Source organism: Pseudorasbora parva, chromosome 16 (genome assembly GCF_024679245.1).
Source record: "Pseudorasbora parva isolate DD20220531a chromosome 16, ASM2467924v1, whole genome shotgun sequence".
Taxonomy (NCBI): Eukaryota; Metazoa; Chordata; class Actinopteri; order Cypriniformes; family Gobionidae; genus Pseudorasbora; species Pseudorasbora parva.
The window spans coordinates 28,600,392-28,624,702 of record NC_090187.1 but is presented as its reverse complement, the minus strand read 5'-3'; the positions used below and the strand labels follow the sequence as shown (position 1 = coordinate 28,624,702).

The 24,311-nt window shown below is 36.7% G+C and overlaps 1 protein-coding gene and 1 long non-coding RNA gene across 13 annotated transcripts in view; one reads left to right on the top strand and one right to left on the bottom strand.

Annotated features, from left to right (window-relative positions):
• Positions 1 to 16,133, bottom strand: part of mical3a (microtubule associated monooxygenase, calponin and LIM domain containing 3a) — a 117,226-nt gene extending 101,093 nt beyond the window's left edge. For 4 of the 12 annotated variants that reach the window (XM_067420164.1, XM_067420153.1, XM_067420152.1 and 1 more), the window contains exon 1: positions 15,987 to 16,129. The gene's annotated coding sequence lies outside the window, so the exon portion shown is untranslated. Of the gene's footprint in view, positions 1 to 15,986 lie in introns of all 12 variants that reach the window. The other 8 variants (XM_067420162.1, XM_067420163.1, XM_067420157.1 and 5 more) reach the window with 5 other exon arrangements.
• On the top strand, positions 8,779 to 22,365 carry LOC137043748 (uncharacterized). The gene is made up of 4 exons (XR_010898568.1): positions 8,779 to 8,846; positions 15,532 to 15,700; positions 16,079 to 16,226; positions 22,130 to 22,365. It is a non-coding gene; the product is annotated as an uncharacterized lncRNA (long non-coding RNA).
• Positions 22,366 to 24,311: the final 1,946 nt, after the last annotated feature.

The following is a 24,311-nucleotide window of genomic DNA, read 5'->3' as shown; positions in this document are numbered from 1 at the left end:
CGTTCGCTCTCGACTGGCAATGAGTGCTGCTGCTCGTAACTGACTGAACCACACCCCCTCTCCACGTAATCTCATTTCAAATGCAAAGATGTCAGCCAATCACAACAGTGGGTGTTTTCATTGAAGTCTCACAGCAGACACGCCCCTTGAAACAGAGCATTCAAGCCAGAGGGTTAATATCAGTATCGAAAAATGCCTTTCATTCTTAAATTATGACATTTTTTGATGTAAAAAAACATACTAACAATATAAGTACACCTCAGGAAACATAAAAACATTTTTTTTTTATCCATGCCATGGGACCTTTAAAGGCAAAATATGTATGTTTTGGATTAAAATATCCAAAAAACACTACAAATATTTTATATATTTTGTTGGCTTGTGTATTTACATTATCTCAAATGTTTCTAAGAATGTTTAAATCCAGAGAAATAAGCAATTTTAACAAGAAAACAGACCACCTATTAGTGACATCATACCCACAATACACTTGATTAGTGTTGCACAATATACCGGTACTAGAAAAGTATTGCGATACCCTGCTATTACAAACGGTACGATATTGACTTTTATTAGTACCAGTACTTTAAGGAGGACAGCACTAATATGAGCTGTATTTCTTAATTTGCGCCGATGTGTGACAGCAGGTGCCAGCCAGCACATGTGTGCAGAGCTCTGCTTCAGCCGTTCACTAAACATTGGAAGTAGAAGAGTTAAAATATGCGCGCATGAAATATAAAGCGTGGCGCGGGATGTGCTCGCGCTGCCGGACTCTGACTTGAAGCGCGCGCACGCGCCTTTCAGACAAAACATGCGATCGCCATTCAGTTCTTTCTGAAGTTCTTTCACTTTATTGTCATTTTGCGGATTATTGTTTGGGTTTTAATGGTCAAACATATGTAAAAATGCACGGTATGGCGAGTTTTCAGGTAAATACAGTCGGATATGTCTTAAGTGAACATACAGCTGAGGTAATGAGAGCCGTGCAGGTCTTAAGCCAGACCTAATATTCTGTGTGATTATGTTAATCAAACAATGAAAAATAGAACACCACCACATGTTTGGCTATATAACTAAATATATATGTATTAAGAATCAGTCTATAGTTAAATTATAGAGTGAAGACCAGTGTTGGGAGTAACGCATTACAAAAGTAATACATTACAGTAACTTATTACTTTTTGCTGTAATGCAGTAGTTTAAGGCATTACTAATCAATTTTCTGTAATATTTTACTCGGTTCATTTCCAGTAACGCTTGCGCAACAATAAGAAAAGAACAAATCCGCATATTGTCATAACTTAGAGTTTACACAGTTCTGTTGTGTCTATGAACAGAAGCTATTCCCAGATAATCACTTTACCTCTAAAATAATACTTATAACAGAGTTGGATCATCATGATTTCTTGCATTGTCTTGAGCATTCACTTTTGTGCCAATTCTCTATTGTTAGCCTGGATGGCCCATGTCATTATGCTTCATCATATCGCCTTCTACTGGATGTAAAATGCTCTCTGTCTACATTTTAGAATGTTAAGAGCTACTTCTGAAGTTATTTTGGTGAAAGTAACTCAAAAGTAATAGAGGAGTAATGTAACGCATTACAATTCTGAGACAGTAATATTGTAATGTAATGAATTACTTTTAAATAGCAGTAATAAGTAATCTATAATATATTACAGTTTGGAAGTAACTTGCACAACACTGGTGAAGACTAAGTAAGCAGATTTATATTTCATTATTTAATTTCTTTCTTGTCTTACTACTGTTAAAGACCTAATGTAGCTGAAAAATAAAGCACTGTTTTGTCATAGTTTGTAACTTGCATTTTTTGCTTAATTTTTAAAAACAAAGATACAATTAAAAATATACATTATAATTATAAAATGACATTTAAAAAACATTAAATTACTCATATAAATCAAATAAGATTTTGGTCATGCCAACCTGTTCAGAAGTGAAAGGTTAGTGAATGAAAACATGATTGATAATGTGATCTCTGGCAGTTATTATAGCAATAAGAGAAGGGAATGGTCAAAACCAGGGCAGGAACATGCTGGCCAAGGGAATTTTTAGTAAAAAAATAAAACCTTGAATAATAAGTTCTGTTGTCATATTTATATTATCTGGGATTTTTTTACCGTGGTATCGATATCGAGGTATTTTAGTCTGGTATTGTATCGAAGTCATAATTTTGATATTGTGACAACACTCTATTAAGTTTTATTGTGTTGAAACCATGAAAACACCAAAAACGATGTGTGTTTATAGATACATAAGAGACATTTGACAGTAAACTATTCACTGTTATATACCTCAACACAGTTAGTCTTATTGTTTAATAAAAATATATATATATTTACCGTGAGTACCATGTTCTACCATCCCTTACATCAATCTAGCTTAATGCAGTGTGAAACAAGTGTCTCATAGTAGCCCCAGTGAACACAGAGCAGCATTATAACAACTTTCAACACACTCAAATTTATCTAATATGATAAAACAGGATTGCGTTACCCCCACATACACATGACCAGATAAAGTGGAAGCAGTCGTCTTCGGCATACTACAAGCTCTGTGAAATAAAGGTGTCATCAAGCTACGGCTTTATTTTAAACAAGCCACCTCTAGCGGCGAAATATTACATATATGTTATGTTGGAATAACATACCATATATGTAACATATATGGTATGTTATTCCAACATCTGTGATCTCTCGCCACCTTTAACTACGCCAAGGGACAGAAGAATTTTTTTTCTGAAGCGCTGTTTGAGGACCAACCTCCATGGTTCAAATCCTAACCCTAAACATTGTGAGGAGGGAACAAAATCGCAAAACTGGCTTAAAGTCAGCCGCTTGCGCCAACCAAGCAGAGGAAAAGGGTGGCCTCAAAGTGTGAATGGAATACAAAATGGTCTTCAATAGGCCTGTAACCCAAAACTCTCAGACAGATGCTAAGCACTTCAATGGACTTCCATTTGAAGAAAAATAGACATACTGAATTACATTATAATCCAACATCACACAGCAATTTCACAAACTATATGTGATTGGTGGAATAAAGGCTTCTTTTGTGGAGTCAACAAGAGGACAACTGTAAACATAATAGAAACTGATCTTAAAAAGGATGACTGGCTCACATACTATCCCAAAAGCACTCATGAAAAGAAAACAAAAGGGAAAAGTACAGTGACTCACGTAATATCAAAACATGTTTCACATTACCCATAGGAGGAAGATTTAGATTCAAAAAAATAAATGCACCCTTCTCTGAGATAAGATACTTCAGTCAATTTTAAATTATTTATTTCATTAAAATGACTCATTAAGATGCAATGCCAAAAATAGCTCCAAATATATAACAGAAAAAAATGTGACTAAACTAAAACAGTATTATGGGTGTTTTTAAAGGGGTCATATATTATAATAATCTTTTGGCAAAAATAAAAAATAAAAAACTTCTATGAAAACATCAACTGAAAAGCATCTCAAAGGACATTTATTTTTATATTTGCTAACAATTGCATTATCCTTGTTGTTAAATTATTAGTTTATAAAGATTAACTTTAAGTGGGTGTTAGTTTGACGACAAAATTAAATCTAAATCTAAAAAGGATTATGAAGATATCCTGTACTGATTATGGTATATCAATATTCAATTTGACAGGGAAAAAACAAAAATACCAAAAATATATCAAATGATCCTGTTTGCGGACTCATCAAATATAGCAAATTAAAATAATGTCTTCAAAACAAGAGCTCCAAAGCAAAAGTAGTGGCAAAGGAAGCAACGCGAGCGCACAGCCCAAACCAACAGAACGATGACTGCATCACTGGGTCCTGAAGGAAATCACCATTGGGTCTCTCTGGATTCTTCCAAATAAACAGCTTGTGTGGAGACGGTCGCTTAGGAGGTGTAGATGAGGCGGCAGTGAGAGGAAGGAAGAATCCTTCGCCAGTCAAATCGGCAGAGCGTGGCGGCACCCTGGCACCATAACCTCTTATCAGGGTAAGACACAGACATGCTGGGAGATGGACTGGCCCATCAGTCATGACTCTGTCAAGGAAAGTTTGTCCAACTCTTCTCTGCTTTTAAGATAAGGGCCAAAAAGGGTCTGTAAACTGAAAAATAAGTCATTGTTTCACCCCCCAATGTCATTCCAATGATCCTCTTTCTTCCATGGAACATAAAAGCAGTCATCCAAATGTTGTGTCAGTACAGTGCAGAAAAAAGCAAGCTGGACATATGCAAGTCTTTCTGTGTACCAAGTAAAAGTCATATGGGTTAAATAACATGATGAGTAAGTTATAGATGTCAATTTAAATTTATGGGTGAACTGTCCCATTAAAGACAAACAAACAGGAACCAAAAGGCAGCAATTTGGCCAAGTGAAAGAAATTGGTGACTGAGATGGTAGCAAAACAAGCAAATTTAATCTAATGTTAGAATTTGGGAACCACTTGAGATCTAACAGATGTATAGACAACGAAAAGCATAAAGAGCTATTTGATTGAAAAATGCATGGTCACACAAAATGAGTTTTCCATTCTGCGCCACTTTGCCATTGTTTTGCTAGCCTATATAAACGTGCCAGAGGGATGTTTGAACTTTTCACTTGCATCTCGTGCTGCATCTTCCACCTGACACAGCACTCTAAAAACATGCTATTCAAGGTAATAGTTGATCAACTTTATAAAAATTTGGTTATAAAAACTGTTAAAGTCGGGATAAAAATTGAAGTTGAAATTGTCTTTATCTCCTTATTGTGATAAATATCAAGAGTGAGATGGCTTCTGAAATTAGAAAATATGTAGGGTGAGGATTGATTTCGTCCTTCAGGAAATCAATGGATTGTTGGAAGTTGGGCGTTGCTAACAAAATGGAGGCACATTTGAATGCCCTGAATCAGTGACGGGTGTCTGAGCCTGAGAGGCGGCGCAGAAACGAGACAGAGCGCGATAGCTCCGCCCTCACGTCATAGCACATGACCGGGAAAGAAGCGAAGTCGTTTCGAGGGGGAGTGGGAGGTTAATATATCTGATTAAAGATTATAAGTGTAAATTATGTATTTATTTTTTAATTAATGAAGTGCACAGATAAATCATAGATCACAAATACAACATTACATATCAAAATACAAATTGCAAAATTTACATTTATGCTGTCTTTAAAAAATAAAGGTCTCGAGACCTTGCGTTTCCCCCCCAATTCCATTGCCCACAGCTTGCATTTTTCACAGAAAAAATGTATTCTGTTTGAATGTCCCTTTACATCTCTGTCTTTTACATGTACATGGATTTTTTTCCAATAATTAGTTGATTATGGCAGCACATTTGTATAAATGTGTTCTGCTTTCTTACTCTTGCAAGTGTAATAACAAATTATAATTAAAATCTTACATTTTACAAAGATAATTTTGCCTGAGAAAATAAATAAATAAAAGGACATTTTATAATTTGTCCTAAATCTCATTTTGTAAAAAAAAATGTGAGAAAATCATATAATGAAATTAGTTTCGTAAATCGTTAAATGAATTGTTTAATTAAAAACACCCCTAATAAAAAGGAAAAATAAGAAAGAAAGAAGAGAGAGAGATTCCTTAAAAAGCCGTGACACTGATTGAACAAACATTCCTTGCACATAAATCTCACAAAGATCACATAAAAATCACAAAGACATTTCAGGAAGGACATTATTTTATTACCTATTATCTTTTATGTTTTTGTTCTCATGGGTTTTATTATTTTGTTATCAATTATTTTGCCCATAATACAAATGTTAGGTTAGATATCAGTCATAAAGCAAAAACTTGCCATGTTTTCAAAAAACCTGCATGATTCCAGCAGTACAAGCAAACCGTTTCAAACTGAACTTAAACAGTCACAGGAAAACACGCCAGACTAACGTCTCTGGAATCTTACGTGACTCAGTAGATTCCAGAGATGTTCAAAAGTCAACAGACACAGTGAGCAGTGAACTAGACGCAGTTCTTACAAAGTTCTCCTAATTTAAAACAAACTGAATTAAATACAATTCTCCAGCGCAGCTGTGTTCTTTCCATTAGAGGTACAAGAGTCCTCTGCCAATCTGAAGACAACCGCTCATCTTCTCATTACTCATTCATATATAATTTACAACAATACATCAGGCCATGTGCTCCCGGGTTTCTACGGATACAAAGCCATATGCTAAATTGCTGAAGAAACCATTTAATAGATAAATTTGAGTGTGTTGAAAGTATAATGTTGTCAAAAGTACAGACTTCAGTCCCTAGTCAGTACTGATATTGTAAAAATGTGACGCTTTGAGCGCTGTTGAGCAGACTCGTAAATACCTCTGCTCTGACTGGCCATTGTGCTCACGTGCTCATCAAATGTGTCTGTGATTGGCTATAATGAGCCACGCTTCAAAAATATGTTGTAAATATACATCAACAACACTTTTCACCAAGCGTTTACACACAAGAGAGAATTTGAATCAGCGGACCGGTCAAACGGTTCTAAAGCTCCCGCTTTCAAAACACTTCTGTGTGCTTCCCAAGCATGTGATCATTGCAGCCAATCACAGACACACCCGATGAGCGTGTGAGCACAATGGCCAATCATAGGTGTTTACAAATCAAGCTCAACAGTGCTCAGTCACAATTAAATTTCAGCACCGACTACTGAAGTCTGCACTTTTGGCAACATGCTATTCTGTGTGTTCTCTTAGCGGCACTTATGAGACACTTATTGTACACTCAGTAAGCCAGATCAATATTGAAATGGTACTCGTGGTAAATGAAGAAAGAGATTTAAACAATAAGACTAACTACTGTGTTGAGCTATTGTTTGGTGATTCAATTCACCAAACAATAGCTCAGATACAAAGTAAAACCAGAAAGGGTAACGTGGGTATGATGTCCTGGTTAAAATTGCTTATTTCTCTGGATTTAAACATTCCTGGAAACATTTGGGATCATCCAAGAACACAAGTAAACAAAATACATAACTTTTTGTTGGTTTTTGGATATTTTAATCTACAAATCTTACATGTTGTGCTTTTAATAGAAAACACTCATATCTAAGACACTAACGGACATGAACAGAATTACTGACTCTCATTCACAAGTGTGCTTCCCTAGGAGTAACCTGATCCCTTTAATTCCACTTCCGTGACATTTCTGTTACAACCCCTGGCAAAGCCAGTACAGAATTTAAAAATTCTATAAAAAAAACCATGTTGGCAATAAATCCCTGCAGCACCACAGCCTAAACAAAACTGCCAAAAGTTGCCGACATCTCCTTTTATGGCCAACCCAATGCCCACAGCATGATCTTTCACTGTCTCCCAGATCGGAAAGGAGAATTCTGTATTAAATGCATCACACTGGACCTCCAAAAAGGAGGTAAATGTTACTTAACTTTCATTTAACTGGTCATAGTTCAGTAGATCACCCCACCGTACTTTCATGTCTGGTTCCCAAATAAAATAAAACAGCCTCTCACTCCCACTGATGATTGCTGTTAGAAAGTCAAACATTAAATCTAATCTAAAGCCTGGCATACTTGCCAAAGTAATCAGCGGAGTCAGCAAAACTCAGGTCTTTGTCTCTCTGGTTTTGCACTGACCTTACTATGAACAAAGAGACAAGGATGATTTAAGGTACAAAACTAATGTTACTTTATAACCTGCTCAATAACAGGCACAACAGTAGGACATTAACATTCAACAATCTGTTGAAATACTACCCATAAACCATACTAATTGCATGTAAACAGCATGCCTGCAATGCATCAGTGTTAGACATCAAGATCAAATCAATAAAAAACATTAGTCCCTCATACAGAACCAGGCTCTTCAAAAAAAAGGCTTTTGCATGAAATGTGGGTCAGTAAGACAGAGGTCAGAATAGAGACAAAGTCAAGTTGTACATGTCAAGAATGGTCAGCATGGACAAACATCACAGCATTATGAGATTATCAGAAGCACTGGAAATGACGCAACAGTAAACTTCACTAACGGTTATTTCAGTGGGGACATAACCCATATTTCTACCTAAAAGACCAGAGGTATCCTACAAGGAATGCATGCAGAAGTCTAAATAAGCACTACCATAATTCACTTAATATCATATTTCACATTTACACAAGCAGTGGGTTGTTTTTTAGCTGAATCTACACTAACAAACATTATACAGATTATTTATTGTGCATTCAAATAGTTAGTTCAACATGTCAATGTAGACTGACTAAGGAGTTAGTTAATATTGTGGGTTCAGGCTGTGAAGCACAAAATAGGTCAGGCATTTTGACAGACTCTAGTCACCATTCGCTTTCACTGTATGGAAAAGAAGCAATGTATGGGAATGTTGGCTCAAGCTGTCACTCAGCGTTCATTTCTTGTGTGTTCCCAGAAATAAATAAATAAAGGTTTGCAACAACATGAAGGCGAGTAATATGAATGTTATAATAAAATGTAAACATACGTTCGTTTGGATACACGACGGACCGCTTCGAATGTTGTTATGAAACGAAACGCTAATCAACCGTTGAAACTTAAATCATAAATGACGAAAGGGTTTTCATCTTAATGTAATGTTGGTCAGTCTGCCTACTTGTTTAGTTAAGATTTAACTATTTATCTCCGTAAGAGAGTTTGATGCATTAACTTTAACGTTACACGATCTGAACGATTCGGCAATCAGACTGACATTTTTGGACTTAGCGGCTCTCCGGTCAACAACTCAATGATTCAATGAACCGAGAACCTTTCTTTCAAATATGTCCGATACGTAATCAACATGAGCCGATGCTAAGAAAAGCATGCGGAGTAAACCGAGGATTTGACAGATGGGGCGAAAAGTAAGTTACTTCAACGGTAGAATCTAAAAAATGTTACATGAAACGGGTTTATGATAACATCAACACATAACAGTTAAACGAAACAAAAATAAATAAACAGTGCACAGACTTTTTTCAGGCATGATTTTAGTATTGTTTCATGCAAATTACTGTTATCATGAGCTGAACCATCAATGAATCACCTGCACCAAACTGAACTAGGACACACACACGATTAGCCTACAATAAACGACCTTATTAATAAAGCCGAATCGAACAACAATTATATGGAACGTTTAAAGCATAAGATAAAGCCATTCAAACTGGGTTTGACCCGGTTCTTTAAAACGAACTGTTCAAAAGAACCGGTTCGATTAAACGAGTCGGACTCCTACCACCAGTTTGCAAAGTATACGTTTCCAAACAACAATCACCAGTCGGTGCTTACCTTTATTTCTTGGATGCTACAATAAACAAGGACACGCGTTTGCCAGAGCACTTCCCAGATATAATTTCAAAACGATGACATAATTATTATTCCACGTGTCCGTCTTGAAGTCGTTTCAAAAATCCCACACCAACGTAAAACATTTTAAGCGAAATTCGCAGGTAAGCTACTAGTTCAATCCGCTTGGCTGTGTGTGTCCGTTCATACTGCAGCACCAGAAAGGCGCTAATGCAAGAGAAAAGGAGGATCCCACACGATTGAGCAGGAGGGGGAGGAAAATAAATCCTGTGATTTTTTTTTTCTCCAGCGAGTAAACAGGCACGTATGAGATGATAATAGTCCGCAAGACAATAAAGTATAACTCTTGCGTTTACGCTGAAGGTATTCCACTGTATTTTACTTGAAAGAGCACGGCGGTTAAGAAAGAACATTACTTGGTTCCACTCCCCCTACTTTTGGCACCAATGGGCGGTACACTGCCACGGTTTAATCTGATTGGCTTGGTCAAATTGACGTCACCAGGCAAGGTCGTTCACTGGTTTGGTTTAAAATGTTTTGGGACTCCTTTCTTTTTAAATATATTTATTGTTTTAATAAGAGTACATACTTCTCTTTTTATTTCTGTCGTTAGGTTCAGTGACATATTAAGCTGAAACGATAATAGGGTTAGGCCTATTTAAAAAGAAGTGGCAAAATATAATCTATTAATTAGCTAATATTAGTTAATATTATTTTTATTTATTTTAATAAAGTAAATGAGGTAAATTAAACTAATATATATCACCATACTCCCCATTCATTAATCACGGTAGCCTACATTAAGACATGTTTTGCTAGAATGTTTTGCCTGTTACTAATCCCAATTTGTATTGATTTGTTTCAAATATTAGATTTAATTCCAAATGCACTAGGCCATGTATTAGTGCTTTCAGTTTGTTTAAAATGCCTCAATGCAGCTATGACATATGCTGTTTTCACGTGCTATCGTAAACTTCCTACTTCCCAGTTCCCACACTTCTGAAGTTGTGATTTTGAGCTTGTCACATGCAAATTTTGACCTGAGAGGACATTCATGTCCAATTTTTTAACTAGGAAACTAGTATTTACAATAATTCCGATAGCACTTGAAGGCAGCCTTAATTGCCTGGTTTCACAGACAGAGCTTAGACTGGAAAAAAAACATTGCTGCAGTGCATCTTGAGCCAAAACAATGGCAGATATGCCGCTGCAAGTTGCTTTAGTCTGGGACTATATCTTAAGCCTTGTCTGTGAAACCGGGCAAATGTGTCATTCATCAAAGCATGCTCTGTCTGGACAGGGAGCAGCCAATGTCGTCTGTGGCGATTTAAAGAGCATTGGTCATGGGTACACTAAACCACTATGACCTCTGTGATTTTACCCAGACTTAAAGAGTTATAAATGCAAGCGGGTTGAGAAAATTTAGTGTCCCTTTATCCAACCAGTGTGGGGAGGGGATGGCTTGGTTCCTTGATCATTCTGGTTTTCTAAACCAAATACAGGCCCAGAAAAGGCGAGGACATCTTATAAAAGTATTTTTCTTACAGACTTCGTTGTGATGACAGGCTTCAAGCTAAGATCTGGAACTTGCAGTATGACTTGTTTTTCTTTCACAGAGCCAAAAGCGTCAGATGATTTTAGAAAAGACAGGGAAAGACTGTTGGGGAATCAGGATGCAACTGAAACTAATTTGAACATATTGTGCTCCAAAAGAAGCAATTGGCATCTGAAATAAACAAACAAAACTGCTATGTAACCTTTCTAATGAGGTGATGGAGGGGAACAGTGATTGCTCTTGAACGCAAAGGGACAAACACAAGATAGCAATGTAAAAATATCCACTTATCTGTTGATGTGCAAACTGTTTGAGGTGTTTGTGGGTACACCATTGTATACCTTTGAACGGAAAGCACTGTTCACGTCTGAGTGTTGAGTTCTTATAATACAGCTCCGCAGCAACACTCACTGAACACCCACTTAATGTGTGATTGCAGAAGCTTAAATGTTAAATGCGTAGCTTTATAATGTTTATTATAAATTGCACGTTTAATCCACCATTATGAATTGATAGATTCAAAGTATATATGATTTATATGCTAAATGTGTTAAATATATTACCAGAACAGTAACAGGGTGGGCATGAGCCAAAAGTTGTCCCCAAGGGTTTGCACCACAGTGCTTTTTGCTAGTTTCAGCCTGACGCAGTTATCAATTACATGTTCAGTGCCATGTTGTTTAAATAGCAAATGCACTTGCACCCATTTGTTCGTGTGGTCTGAAAACAAGGTGTGCTCAGGCGCATTGTTGGTTGGCACAATTTTTTTAAGGCAACTGAAAACGGCTGTGCTGTTGACCAACAAAAACCTGGTCTAATGCCAATAGCGCATTATTTATTTATTTTTTGTTATTTAAAGGGTGTGTTAGTAATGTGTGCCTACACTGTAAAAAATTATTTAGAAAAAAAAGTTACCTGGTTGCCTTAAAATTTTGAGTTCATTGAAATTAAAATTTTGAGTTAATACAATGAAAATTTTTTGAGATTCGACTACCTTTATTAAAAGATTATTAAAAGATTTTGTAAGCATATTGGGCAATTGTGTGTGTTTTATTTCTGATGATGCAGTGAAACATGCCAAATAGTGCTATTTTCATGATTTATCATTTTTTTTTATGTGGTTCAGATACAAAAATATTTTGAGTTTCTATTTATTAAACAAATTTCCTTCATTGTATCAACTCCAATTTTTAATTTCAATAAACTCAAAATTTTAAGGCAACCAGGTTCCTTTTTTGAGTTGAACCAACAAAAAACAACCAAAAATGTTTACAGTGTAGGCGGGTGCACAGCGCACATACACTCTGTTTATTACACACACAGGGATGCACAGCAGCACAAAATTATGTTTAAATATAAAAATAAAAGGATTCCTCTCTGGAGAAGCGTTCAGTCTATCCACTCGCAAATTTCACCATGTAAATAACAAATTGATCGCCATGCTGCAAGCTTTTAAAGGGAACGGGAGATAAGAATCTGATTGGTTTATTGCACACCCATGACTCATTAAAAGGGTAGTTCCCCCTCTAATGAAATTAAAGCTATCTTTTACTCACCCTGCTGTTGATTCAATGCCCTATGTCCTTCTATCCCTTTTCGGACCTCAAAAGCAGTCATTTAAAAAAATAGTACGGCACACGTGTCCAGGAGGCATACTATAAGGTTTTGCGAGAAATAAACTATTATTAAGTCAAAACACTGAGCTCAGCCGTTACTCTGTGCACGTTCCTGGAATGACTAGTACAAACCGTCAGCATGCGCGGTGCTCATGCTCACGCACTGTTGTCATGGCACCCAAGATCAACACAAGCAACATTTTGAGAAATCAGGCTCAAAAGAAAAGAAAAAAAAAATGCGACTCTCGTCTTTTCTATAAGGCATTGGTACAAATATAATATTGCGGCACAATACTAATAATAAAAGCTCCTGAAGTGAATATTGTGTATCGGTTGTCATGACTGCCTGCTGACGGTACTAGTCATTACAAGAAACGCGCGCAGAGTAGCGGCTTAGCTCAGTGTTTTGACTGAATAATAGTTTATTTCTCGCAAAACCTGCCTCCTGGACACTTTCAATATTTGGAACGTGTCTCACTGTATCATTGCGTCACACTTTTGTACAATTTTTGTCATGTTTTACCCTGGTCGCTATCCACTGCCATAATAGGAAGGAGCGCATGCAGAACTATTTTTAAAATGACTGCTTTTGAGGTTCGAAAGGGATAGAAGGTCATATGGCATTGAATCAACCGCAGGGTGAGTAAAAGATGGTTTTAATTTAATTTCAGGGTCAACTATCCCTTAAAGAGAATAGGTACAACTCTTTTAGACCATGCGCCTGGCATACCGACTGTTTCTTCCATCGTTGTAGCAAAAGTTGATCCGGACAAGGTTTACAAATCTGAAGCCCCTTCACCTTTAAATTGAACTGCAGCACAGTTTCCAGCTCCACTGAAAGCGATTTACAGTCCCACTTAAATTGTCTCTCTTAAATTTAAACATTTCTCCTTTCCCAGATTGATTTACAGAGTGCTGCCAGATCCTGGCCAGATAGCAGATTTCACACTGCTTAACTATGTGCTGGTCCAGAAAATGTGAAAAGAACATTCTTTAGTAGTGAAGTCATTTAGAAAGATAGCAGCAAATATCTAGAATCCTTAGCATGTTCTGCTCTAAAATGCATTCAAGTACAGGCTTTAAAAAGGTAGATCTAACTGTCTACCACTTGCTCAAACAAAACTCGGTTGGTAGGTCATTGCTATGTGGTTACTAGGGTGTTCTGGGTTATACATATGTCTCTTTAAACCTATTACATATAGGGTTGTTTTTTTTTATAACTGAGAAATTCACATCTACAATAAAAACTATGTGAGGTGGTGGATTGTTAAAATCCCATGGATGGCTACTACTGATAATTCATTCAGCACTAATTAAGTCATTATTGCACATAGAAGGATCATTTAAAGGCTTTCAACCTGAAATCTAAATACGAGCAAGTTTAAAGCTGGACTTCTCAGACTAGACACATAATTCATGTGATGACTCGATGACAGTCTACATCTGTTTGGTGTTACGCCACAAAGAAAATTATTCAAGGAGGAGAATCTAAACACGGCATTCCACAAAGAAATGACTTAATCTACAGTTCAGAGTAAAAGAAATGGCTGTGTTCCTGGAAAACAAAGAAGCCCAACATAACCCAAAACAAAGGCTTTGTCATTTATGTTAAAACCATGGACCAACAGATGCTCCAAGATATACTCTACTCTTTTATGTGATTTACTGAGGACTAAAACACTTCTAATGTAGTCACGCTGTATTACAATGATAAAACAGCACTTGCAGTCAATTAGACCTGCAGTATCAAGACACAACCTGACATCTGATAACAATTTGTCATCTTATGAGACAAACAATAACTTTTCAATATTGTGAATATATTAATTTATTTTGTCCAGGTTTGTATGCTCATATAAGGTTCATACTAAAATATGTTGTTGTTGTCGATAAAGAATGCAGAATTTTGTGTATGAGAATTATGAGAAAACCTTTTTGTAAGTAAACATCCAGCCAATATCAGGGACATATAGTAATTTGTTATAGCTATAGCTATTGTTATATTATAGTCACAGTTAGTTCACAAAAAGTGAAAATTCTGTCATTAATTACTCACCCTCATGTAGTTCAACACCAGTAAGACCACTGTTCATCGCAAATGAAGATATTTAGGTTGAAATCCGATGGCTCAGAAAGGCCTTCATTGACACCAATGTCATTTTCTCTCTCAAGACGCATAAAAGGTACCAAAGACGTCGTTACAAAGTCCATCTCACTACAGTGGCGCTACAATAATTTTATGAAGCAACGAGAATAGTTTTTGTGCGCAAAAAGACGACAAAATAACTTATATAGTGATGGGCCGATTTCAAAACAAAGCTTCGAACCGCTATGAATCAGTGTCTCGATTCATGAGTCGGATCGCCAAAGTCACGTGATTTTAGTACTTTGGTGGTTTGACACGCGATCTGAATCATGAATCGATACACTGATTTATAACCCTTTGAAACCCTGTGAAACTTTGTTTTGAAATTAGCCCATCACTGTATAAGTCATTATTTAGTTTTTTTGCACACAAAAACTATTCTCATCGCTTCATAAAATTATTGTAGAACCACTGTAGTGAGACTGACTTTGTAACAACGTCTTTAGTGCCTTTTATGGGTCTTGAGAGAGGAAATGGCATTGCTGCCAATGGAGGCCTTTCTGAGCCATCGGATTTCAACCAAAATATCTTCATTTGTGTTCCAAAGATGAACAAAGGTCTTACCGGTGTCAAACAACATGAGGATAAGTAGTTATTGCCAGAATTTTCATTTTTGATGAAACAAACCCTTTAGGATCAAATGCAAATGATTTAATGTATAGTTGCAATCTTAATGCACTGATCACACAAACATTTTTTATTTTTTTTTGTAATATAACTTACGTTTTAATGTTTCTAAATGCAATATAATATCTTGTTTCATTAGCTATAGCTCTCTCTTGCTCTTCTCTCTTAAGATCGTTTTTTTTTTTCACCGACAATTCTTTCAAATGATCAAACGAATCTGACAAAACTGATTCTTCATGCATCATATCAGATCTCTGAATTATAACAACACTGTATCTCTCCTCCACCATCACAAGGACATTCCACATTTGGATGTTCCACAGCAGAACAAGGTGACCCAGAATTGAGCTTGCAGTCCGCACGGAAGGCTTGCTAATTAAACGGAGCACACAAAGCCCAATTCCTCCATCATAACTGAAGAAGCCATGCAGGAAAATAGCCATTATGAAAGCTAATGGGAGCCCGGTAAGCACGCATCCCACTGAGACTTCATCCCAGGTTATGAAAACGATTTGCAGGGATCCACCCGTAATTTTCCACATGGGGATTCTATGTCTCTCTGATGATTGTTTGCATTTGCAGCCCTGTTTTGTTACCGTCGCACACTAGCACTTGCCGCATCTCATATTTAAATGAATATGTAATGAATATGTCCATCACAACAAAGCAGCCAGAAAGGATGCCTCTTATTTATTCTACAGCCTTTGTACTACTATAGCCAAAGCAAAGAAGTCAAGTGATTGACACTTACTGTGATCTCTGACAGCTGCTGGGAAGAGTATGTTTATTTTGGGTTTTCTCTCCTCTCTTTTTCTTTCTCTCTTTCTCCCCTTCTCACAACAGCAAGATACAGGCTGGACCAGTGCTGGTTGCCATGGTTACTTGAAGGGGAATGCGTCACATGACTAGGAGGGCGGCCCCTCCTCCCTGCAATGTCACTGGCTTACAAAGAAAATCCTCCCTGCGAAGACACAATGGGCGTCTTGAGGAGGTGGGTGTGGCGAGCTGAGGTTAAGTTTGACTGACTCTACTGTGTGCACACGCCTTGCGTGTACAAAATGTACCAGCAGCAGGCTGCAAGGATATAAAAATAACACACCAACAAGATGGCCAGGCATTCCTGCACCCTCCCAAGTGTGGCAGCTTGACCCGCTGGCCATGAGCAGGCACTCTTGCCGAGAAGGGTTATTTTAAGTCACTGCAGACACTGGACAGATGCAGCGTCATTATTCATGAGCTAGATTTGTGAGATATTACAGCTCTGAAAAAAAAATTAAGAGACCACTTTACATTGATTTCTCAATGTTAAGTGGTCTCTTAATTTTTTCCAGAGCTGTATATGATGCGTGCAAAGGCAGCACAGTTATGAAAGCAGCACTTTAACCTACATAAGCAGCATAGCTGTGTTTCATATGTGGTATCTGAAGATTAAGTTATAGGTGAATCTTACAAAACCTTCCAACATTTTAGTTTTTATTCTCGAAGCCTTATTTTTAAGCCCAATAAGACTGTTTGATATTACTGTGTTACACAAAACACATTCTTATTTCTTTTTAAATATTATTTATTTATAATATTTATTTATCTTATATTTAGTTAATATTATTATGATATATTAATTATTTAAACAATATTTTAATTATTTTAAATAGTTTGTTGTTGTAAGTCATTGAACTACAGCGTTTATTATATTATTAGCGTTAAATATAAATGTATTTAAAATAATTATCAAATACATTCATCAAAATATACACAATACAGTGACTTTTTGAACTCTATGAACTCTAATAAAAAGCTATGAACTATTTAAAATAATTGAAAAAGTCATCTGAAATCATAAATTGAAGGATTAATAATTAACGATGAGAATCATGATGAGAATGATGAATCACCTCTGAAAAAGACTCAAAACTGAAATACAGAAATGAATGATGAGAATAATTAAATCACCTTTGAGAATAATGACAACTGTAAAAAAGAAAAGAAAAAAGAACATAATATTGAAGTACAGAAATTAATAATGACAATAATGACAAAAAAGGGGAAAAAGGAGCTTGTTATAGGACCATTAAGACATTGCATTGTGACATTATTTATATATATATATAGTACTAGAAACCTTATATATATATATATATATATATATATATATATATATATATATATATATATATATATATATATATATATATATATATATATATATATATATAAAATATATGAATATATATTCAGATGCAAAATCCTCTAAATCAATCGGATGTTTTTCTTTAAAGGGGGGGGTGAAACACTCAGTTTCAGTCAGTGTCATGTCAATCTTGAGTACCTATAGAGTAGCATTGCATCCTGCATATCTCCGAAAAGTCTTTATTTTTTTTATAATTATATAAGAAAGATGCGCTGTTCCGAGTCTTTCCGAAAAAAGCCGAGCGGGTGGGGGCGTGTCGTGTGAGCGGAGCTAAATAATGACGTGTGCGCGCTGCTGCTTTTGTGTTGAGTCGAGTGCGTCGTAAAGCTGTGTCATCCCTAACAGCGGGAAAAAAACTTTATTCAAAATAAAAATATGGCTTTTAATCAGATACAGCCATACATCTATGATCCGGAATCAGACCCAGAGGCTGCAGTTGAACAGGAGCAGCAGCAAAAAACGACTAGAGCAGGACGTCTCTATGTGGTACAAGTTATACACTAACTATATAATATGCTTAGCGACTTGTGTTATTTACATATTTATACTTGAATTATATTGTCGTATTTTTGTCTTTGAAGGTGTACATGTGGGAAGTGCAGTTGTGCACGTGTGTTTGTGTGTTTACGCGTGGTTTGTGTAGACAATTGTAACGTTATTAAGCGGACTGGTTTTGCACGGCAGGCTAAGTGTTTACATAGATAGACACGGAATAGTAGCGCATTTGAATGAAGAAGCGCGCTTATTTAGTTCAACATATTTCCCCCCTCTTTGTGTATTGTTGTTTGGAGTGCTTTTACAATACACAAACATAAAGTTACACATATAGTGGCCAGCTAAACAAATGTACACGCACTACACATCGCATGCTCCATTGATCAATTAACTATACGTGATCATGTTTGGGCTACTTGATGAGCATAGACATTTGAAGCACTCTTACTCACAGCCTGCGGTTCTAACGTTAGGACCTTTATCGTTGGGACTGCTCCATCCTTCAGCATTAGGCGATTGGAAAAGCCGGCGTCAAGCTGGGCCTTGTTTATGAAACAGTCGGCACCGAAATGCAGCGAACAGATATAAACATTCGCGCAACTCAGTTGCTGATCCGGAAAAGCAAATTACATCCACTGTTGCCTTAACGCGGGGTTTTTGGGGAATCTGTGCAGGACTGTCTTGGTCTGGCAACCAAAAACGCACTTTTTTGGTGACATTGTTATGTGCACATCACCTGTGGAGCAGCCTACGAGCCAGCGCTTTAATGGGGGTAGCCTGTTACTTTCGCTCTCTCCCTCTCTCTCTCTCTCTCACGCTCTTCCGGTAGAATTGTCCGTAAGGCCCATACAAGGAAATTCCGCCCCCATTAACGTCAAAGGGGACGCATGATCTCAAAAAACTTGCCGAAACTTATGACTAACCGGAAGTAGTATTTTTGACAAAGAAATACTCCCATTAAACGTCCACCTTAACTTTTGAAACTTTGTCTATGTTTAGTATGGGATTCCATGTCTTTAACAGTGTAAAAAGATCAGTATGCATGAAACAGCATTTCACCCCCCCTTTAAAATAAGCATTTTTTTGGTCAGGCTTCCATGTAGGAAGCCTGACAAATGCAATGTCTTAATGGTCCTATAAAAATAAACTTAATTAATTTTCGTTGCTCAAAATATTATTATTATTTATTTATTTTTTCGGAGCAAAATTTACCCTTGCTATGGGCAACACTCTGTCTTGTACTCAGGATGGACTGACTGGTTAAGGAAATGAAACTCACAAACTTAACAGAGTTTCCTCCCTGGTTTAGTCTGCAAGGTTTTTTGTCTGATCTCTGTTTGTATAGTCTGTACGGCAGCATGGGAACAGAAAGAATAACAGTTACAAAGAACAGTAATGACTTGGGAGCTCTGAGCTTGTTGCTCTGCTGACAATTATCTGGTGAAATGGCTTTTTATTTTGTTTAGTACAGTTTAGCACGTGATCTTTTGAGCTTGTAACTATAAATCAGTGATAATTCTTTTATCAGATGAGGGTAAATTAGGCAAAATTACCTCTTACCAGAGTCCTTCTGAATGAGCTCTTTAACATATTAATCTTGCCCTTTCTACCCTAAAATAACGGCAGTTTTGTGACACTATTTGAGAGAAGATAAGAAAAATTCTACACAGGACAAAATTACAAAAAAGGCATGTAGATTCAGTTAAAGTGTTGCAATTATATAATAAGAAACAGCCTAGGTTTGTGGTTCTTTTACAGGCAGAAAAATTGAACGGTGGTCAGAATGCAGAGCTGTTAAAGTCATTTAAATGCCTCACTAAAAAGAGAAAAAAGACATTACACACTGTGGAACTGTTCGCTTCACACTTGCTTTGAAAAAGCTTGAGTGTTTGTGGATTTTTGACTATACACAAAGTCATAAAAGATGTAGTTGTGGTATCCATTGTGGGTCCTGATCAGTCCAGGGTTGTGAAACAGGAAATGAGGGACTGCTTTCAAGTTTTTTTGTTTTTCAAAAACAGTGAGAAATCCAGATCACCCGGCCTGTCAGGGTTTATTTGTTCAATATTGATTTATTCTAGTTATTTCCTGACTACCAAGTAAAAAATAATAAATTAATGTATACAAAGTGATCTATTTGAGTTTAAAAAAATGTGGGAAACATGTAAGAAGAGACCATACAGTGATATGAGAGACATGAAACGACTAGTTGTTTTGGATAATGATAAATTATTGTTGATTACATAAAAATACTAGATTTCAGAATACCAGGGGAGCCGTAATAAATGGAAGATAAAGCTGCTGAAGTCAACCTAAGTTTGCGCACATGCAACGTCCTTAAACAGTGCTTGGCATGCAGGTACATGGAACCAATTGCTCAAATGCGATTTGATGGAAGTAAATGAGGCCATTAGCTTATCGCGTGTGGTTAAGATAATTAACATTCCAACATGCCTGTAAATTTCACTCTTCATAAAACACAGTGGACTTTTTACCTCTAACCTATTAGCACCACCCAAACCAGATTATCAACAGTCTTCAACCAGTCAAGAAAGGATGGGGTTCTTTCCAAAAAAGAGTAGTTAACAGGCAAGCAGTGACAGTCCAGCAGTTTGACATGCTTCATCAAAAACTATTTTTGAATTTATACGTCTAATTTTCTTAGCTGCAGTTTCTATTACATCCTGTTAATTAAAAGAGTACATGAAATATCACTGTAGTAAATTATCAGTTGACTTAACTTAAAAAAGTGAGGAAACCTGTTGCCTTAAAATTAAGTAATAAACTTCATGCATAATTGAAAAAAAGTTATGTTACTTGACAATTCCATATAACTTTCTTTTTTTTCTTTTCTTCAATTCTGTCATTAATTTCATTCGACACCCATAAGACCTTTGTTCATCTTTGGAACACAAATTAAGATATTTTTGTTGAAACTCGATGGCTCAGAAAGGCCTCATTTCCTCTCTCAAGACCCATAAAAGGTACTAAAGATGTAATTAAAGAGTCCATCTCACTACAATGGTTCTGCAATAATTTTATGAAGTGACGAGAATAGTTTTTGCGCAGAAAACAACAACTAATAAACGACTTATAAAGTTATGGCCGATTTCAAAACACTGCTTTGTGAATCAGTTCATTGAATCATGATTCAGATCGCGTGTCAAACCGCCAAAGTGCTGAAATACTGTGACTTTGGCACTCCGAATTGCTGATTCAATACACTGATTCACAATGCTCCGCAGCTTCAGGCAGCAGTGTTTTGAGGTAACACAACTCTGTTTATCATATTAGATATATCTGAGTGTGTTGAAAAGGATGTTATGACGTTACTCTGTGCATTCGCTCGGCAGATGCTGTGACACTTGTTGCACACTGCTAAGAGTAAAGCGTTTCTGCCAAATAAAACTGGAAACCGAGGGTAACACAGATATGACGCAATTGACAGACAACTCCCTCACACGTCTCAGTTATTTTCACACAATTTACAAATAGTTGGAAACATTTGGGATATTGCAAGTACTCAATTGAACAAAATATAGGCTATAACACTGGTCTATTGGTTTTTGGATATTTTACTGATTTTTTCCCCCCTTTAAATCTACACCTTTAAATTGTTGTTGATCATTTCTATCTTGTGTTGTCTCGCCCTTTTAGGATTTATTTTGCAAAATTTACCAGGTGACTTTTGTCATGTTTACATCATGTGTCATACCACCATATATGTGACAACTGTATATGATCCATTGTGTAATGTGTATAAAAATGTTGATGTGTTGAACTGTATTACTATGTGAAAAACAAAAGTGTGCATGTGTGTGTGTGTGTGGGGGGGGGGGGGGGGGTAATCAGGACACAAATGTGTATAATGACATGGGTATGACACAGGTATTACAAGGAAAGGGTTAAATATGAGGACATTGGCCATGTCCCCGTTTTTAAAAATGCTTACAAATCATAGAGGAGTAAAAATGCAGAATGTTTCCTGTGGTGGGTAGGTTTAGGGGCAGGGGTAGTGTAAGAGGATAGAAAATACGGTTTGTGCAGTATAAAAACCATTACGCCTATGGAATGTCCCCACATTTCACAAAAACAAATGTCTGTGTGTGTGTGTGTGTGTGTGTGTGTGTGTGTGTGTGTGTGTGTGTGTTTTAAGTTCCATCACTGATGACCTTCTGTCTTTCTGTCCCCACTAAACTGCTGTCCAACAGAATCAAAGAGGATGTCCAAACCAGTGTCTCCTGTTTCATGCATTATGTATTGCCTTCTCTCCCACTACTGGCCGGCTTTGTCTCAGCCATGAATAAAAATACAGAACCTGTCAACACCATCAGGCTTCTATTTCTCTCTGGCAGATAGCAATTGGCATAAGGTTAAGAAAACAATGCATAAAAATGTTACTGCCTCCAGATTAATGTTTGTAATCTGCGTTTGCCAAAAATGTAACAAAGCACAGTCAAGACCCTGTTTATAACCTTTGATAAAACATTTTTTTTTTTTTAAATGATTCAGTAAAAGTATATCTTATGGAGAGGTAATTTGTTGTATAACCACTTTTTGTTACGGTAAGTCTTTCTTACATCCTGATAGCAAGCAAAAATAGAAGTGGTCTAAATATTAAAACATAAACATATCTTCTGAGGATGTCACAGGACCAAAAATGTCTGTCCAATCATGTCTTACCTGCCTGTCAACATATGTATTTCTATACCTCCGCACATCCTGTTTAAACACACGTCATCAGAGTTTTCCGAAAAGGCTATGCGCTTTGTACGCAGTCACAGGGCGCCACAAAGAAATAGCAGCCTTTAGTTCCTCCTGAACCAAAACAATGAGCTTATCCTGCATTCATGCCATGTCGTAACATTAATATAAGATGGCAACCCATTGCCTTCTACCCAAAACTGTTCACATCCTCAGACTCCTCAGATTTATGCCTTTCTATGTCAACACAATGGCGAAATTAATCTGCAGCAGTCAGGTGGTACAAGAGTTCTGTAAGTTGTTTACATTCATTATTATTGTAGCATTATGTGCAGAGACATGAAGTAATTTAACAACGTCTCTTGTCTCGTGACGCTTTTCAGACACTGCTGTGTGCGTTCATGTGTTTTGAATGCAGCATGGCTTTGGAGACGCTCTGAAGGGAGGGTGGGATCTCATGCTTTGTATTGCTAGCCTGTCCAAAATTAGCCTGTCACTTCGACTCCATTCACAAATCTTTGACCGTGGCCGCATGGGATAGTAAAGTGTCCATCGACAGCGCAATATAAGCAGGAGACCACCAGGCGACTTTTCGCCTGCTGTTGTTTTAAGTATTCGGACAATCTATTTTGTCGTATAGTTTTTTCACATACTATATGAAGAAACCAATTTTTGGACACAGCATCAATTATCAAAAACACACAGGAGCAGAACAACCGCTTAACACAGATGTAAGAACGTACAACTAAACAGGTGTGTATAAACAGAGCCTTAATGAGTGCATTAATAAGGGGCAGGTGGACACTATACATTTATAACAAACAGACACACTCTAGGAAGCTAGGAATCACCACCTAATACCCTTAAATAGGGCACTGTTTGAGGGGACAGCCGTTTGGTGTCTGAAACCATTGTGGATGCTAGAGCGCACATATTCAATCCTGCACTGCAACAACGAGTGTACAATGTACACTCAACGGCTAGAGAATACCCATAATGCACTGAGACTTGCACAACGAACAAATTCCCACGCCAGAAAATGGCGCTCACAGATTAATCATCCGTCCATCCATTTTCTGGTCCAATGTGGGTACAGCGTAATATCATACAGGTATAAAAAAAAATGTTTTATGGATTATTCAATTGTTTAATCAAGGTTTATACATGCTAAATTCCATGACAGAGTTCAAGATAAATGTTTCCATTACTACAAGAGGTTCAAATTATTATTAGGCAAGCACAAGCTACAAACTATACTATATGTGGCAGAACTTCAGGTAAGTTCACTCACTCTTTTTTATTCACTCCTTCAAGCGGACAATATTAGTGGAGTAATGTAGTGAATGGAACCAGGAACACTGAAATATTCTGGATTGATGTTCTCTGTATCCATAAACATGACAAAATACCAAATGTTGTACATAATGTAAACTACTGTTCAAAAGTTGGAGATCAATAAAAAAAAAAACTAGGGCTGTCAGATGATTAATTGCGATTAATCGCATCCAAAATAAAAGGTTGTATTTGCAAGTTTTCTTATACATGCAAGTGTATTTATATATATATATACATAATAATTATGTACATAGTACACACACATATATTATGTAAACACAAACTTTTATTTTGGATGTGATTAATTGTTTGACAGCCTTCAAATTATACACATGGTTTTCACGCAAAAAAATA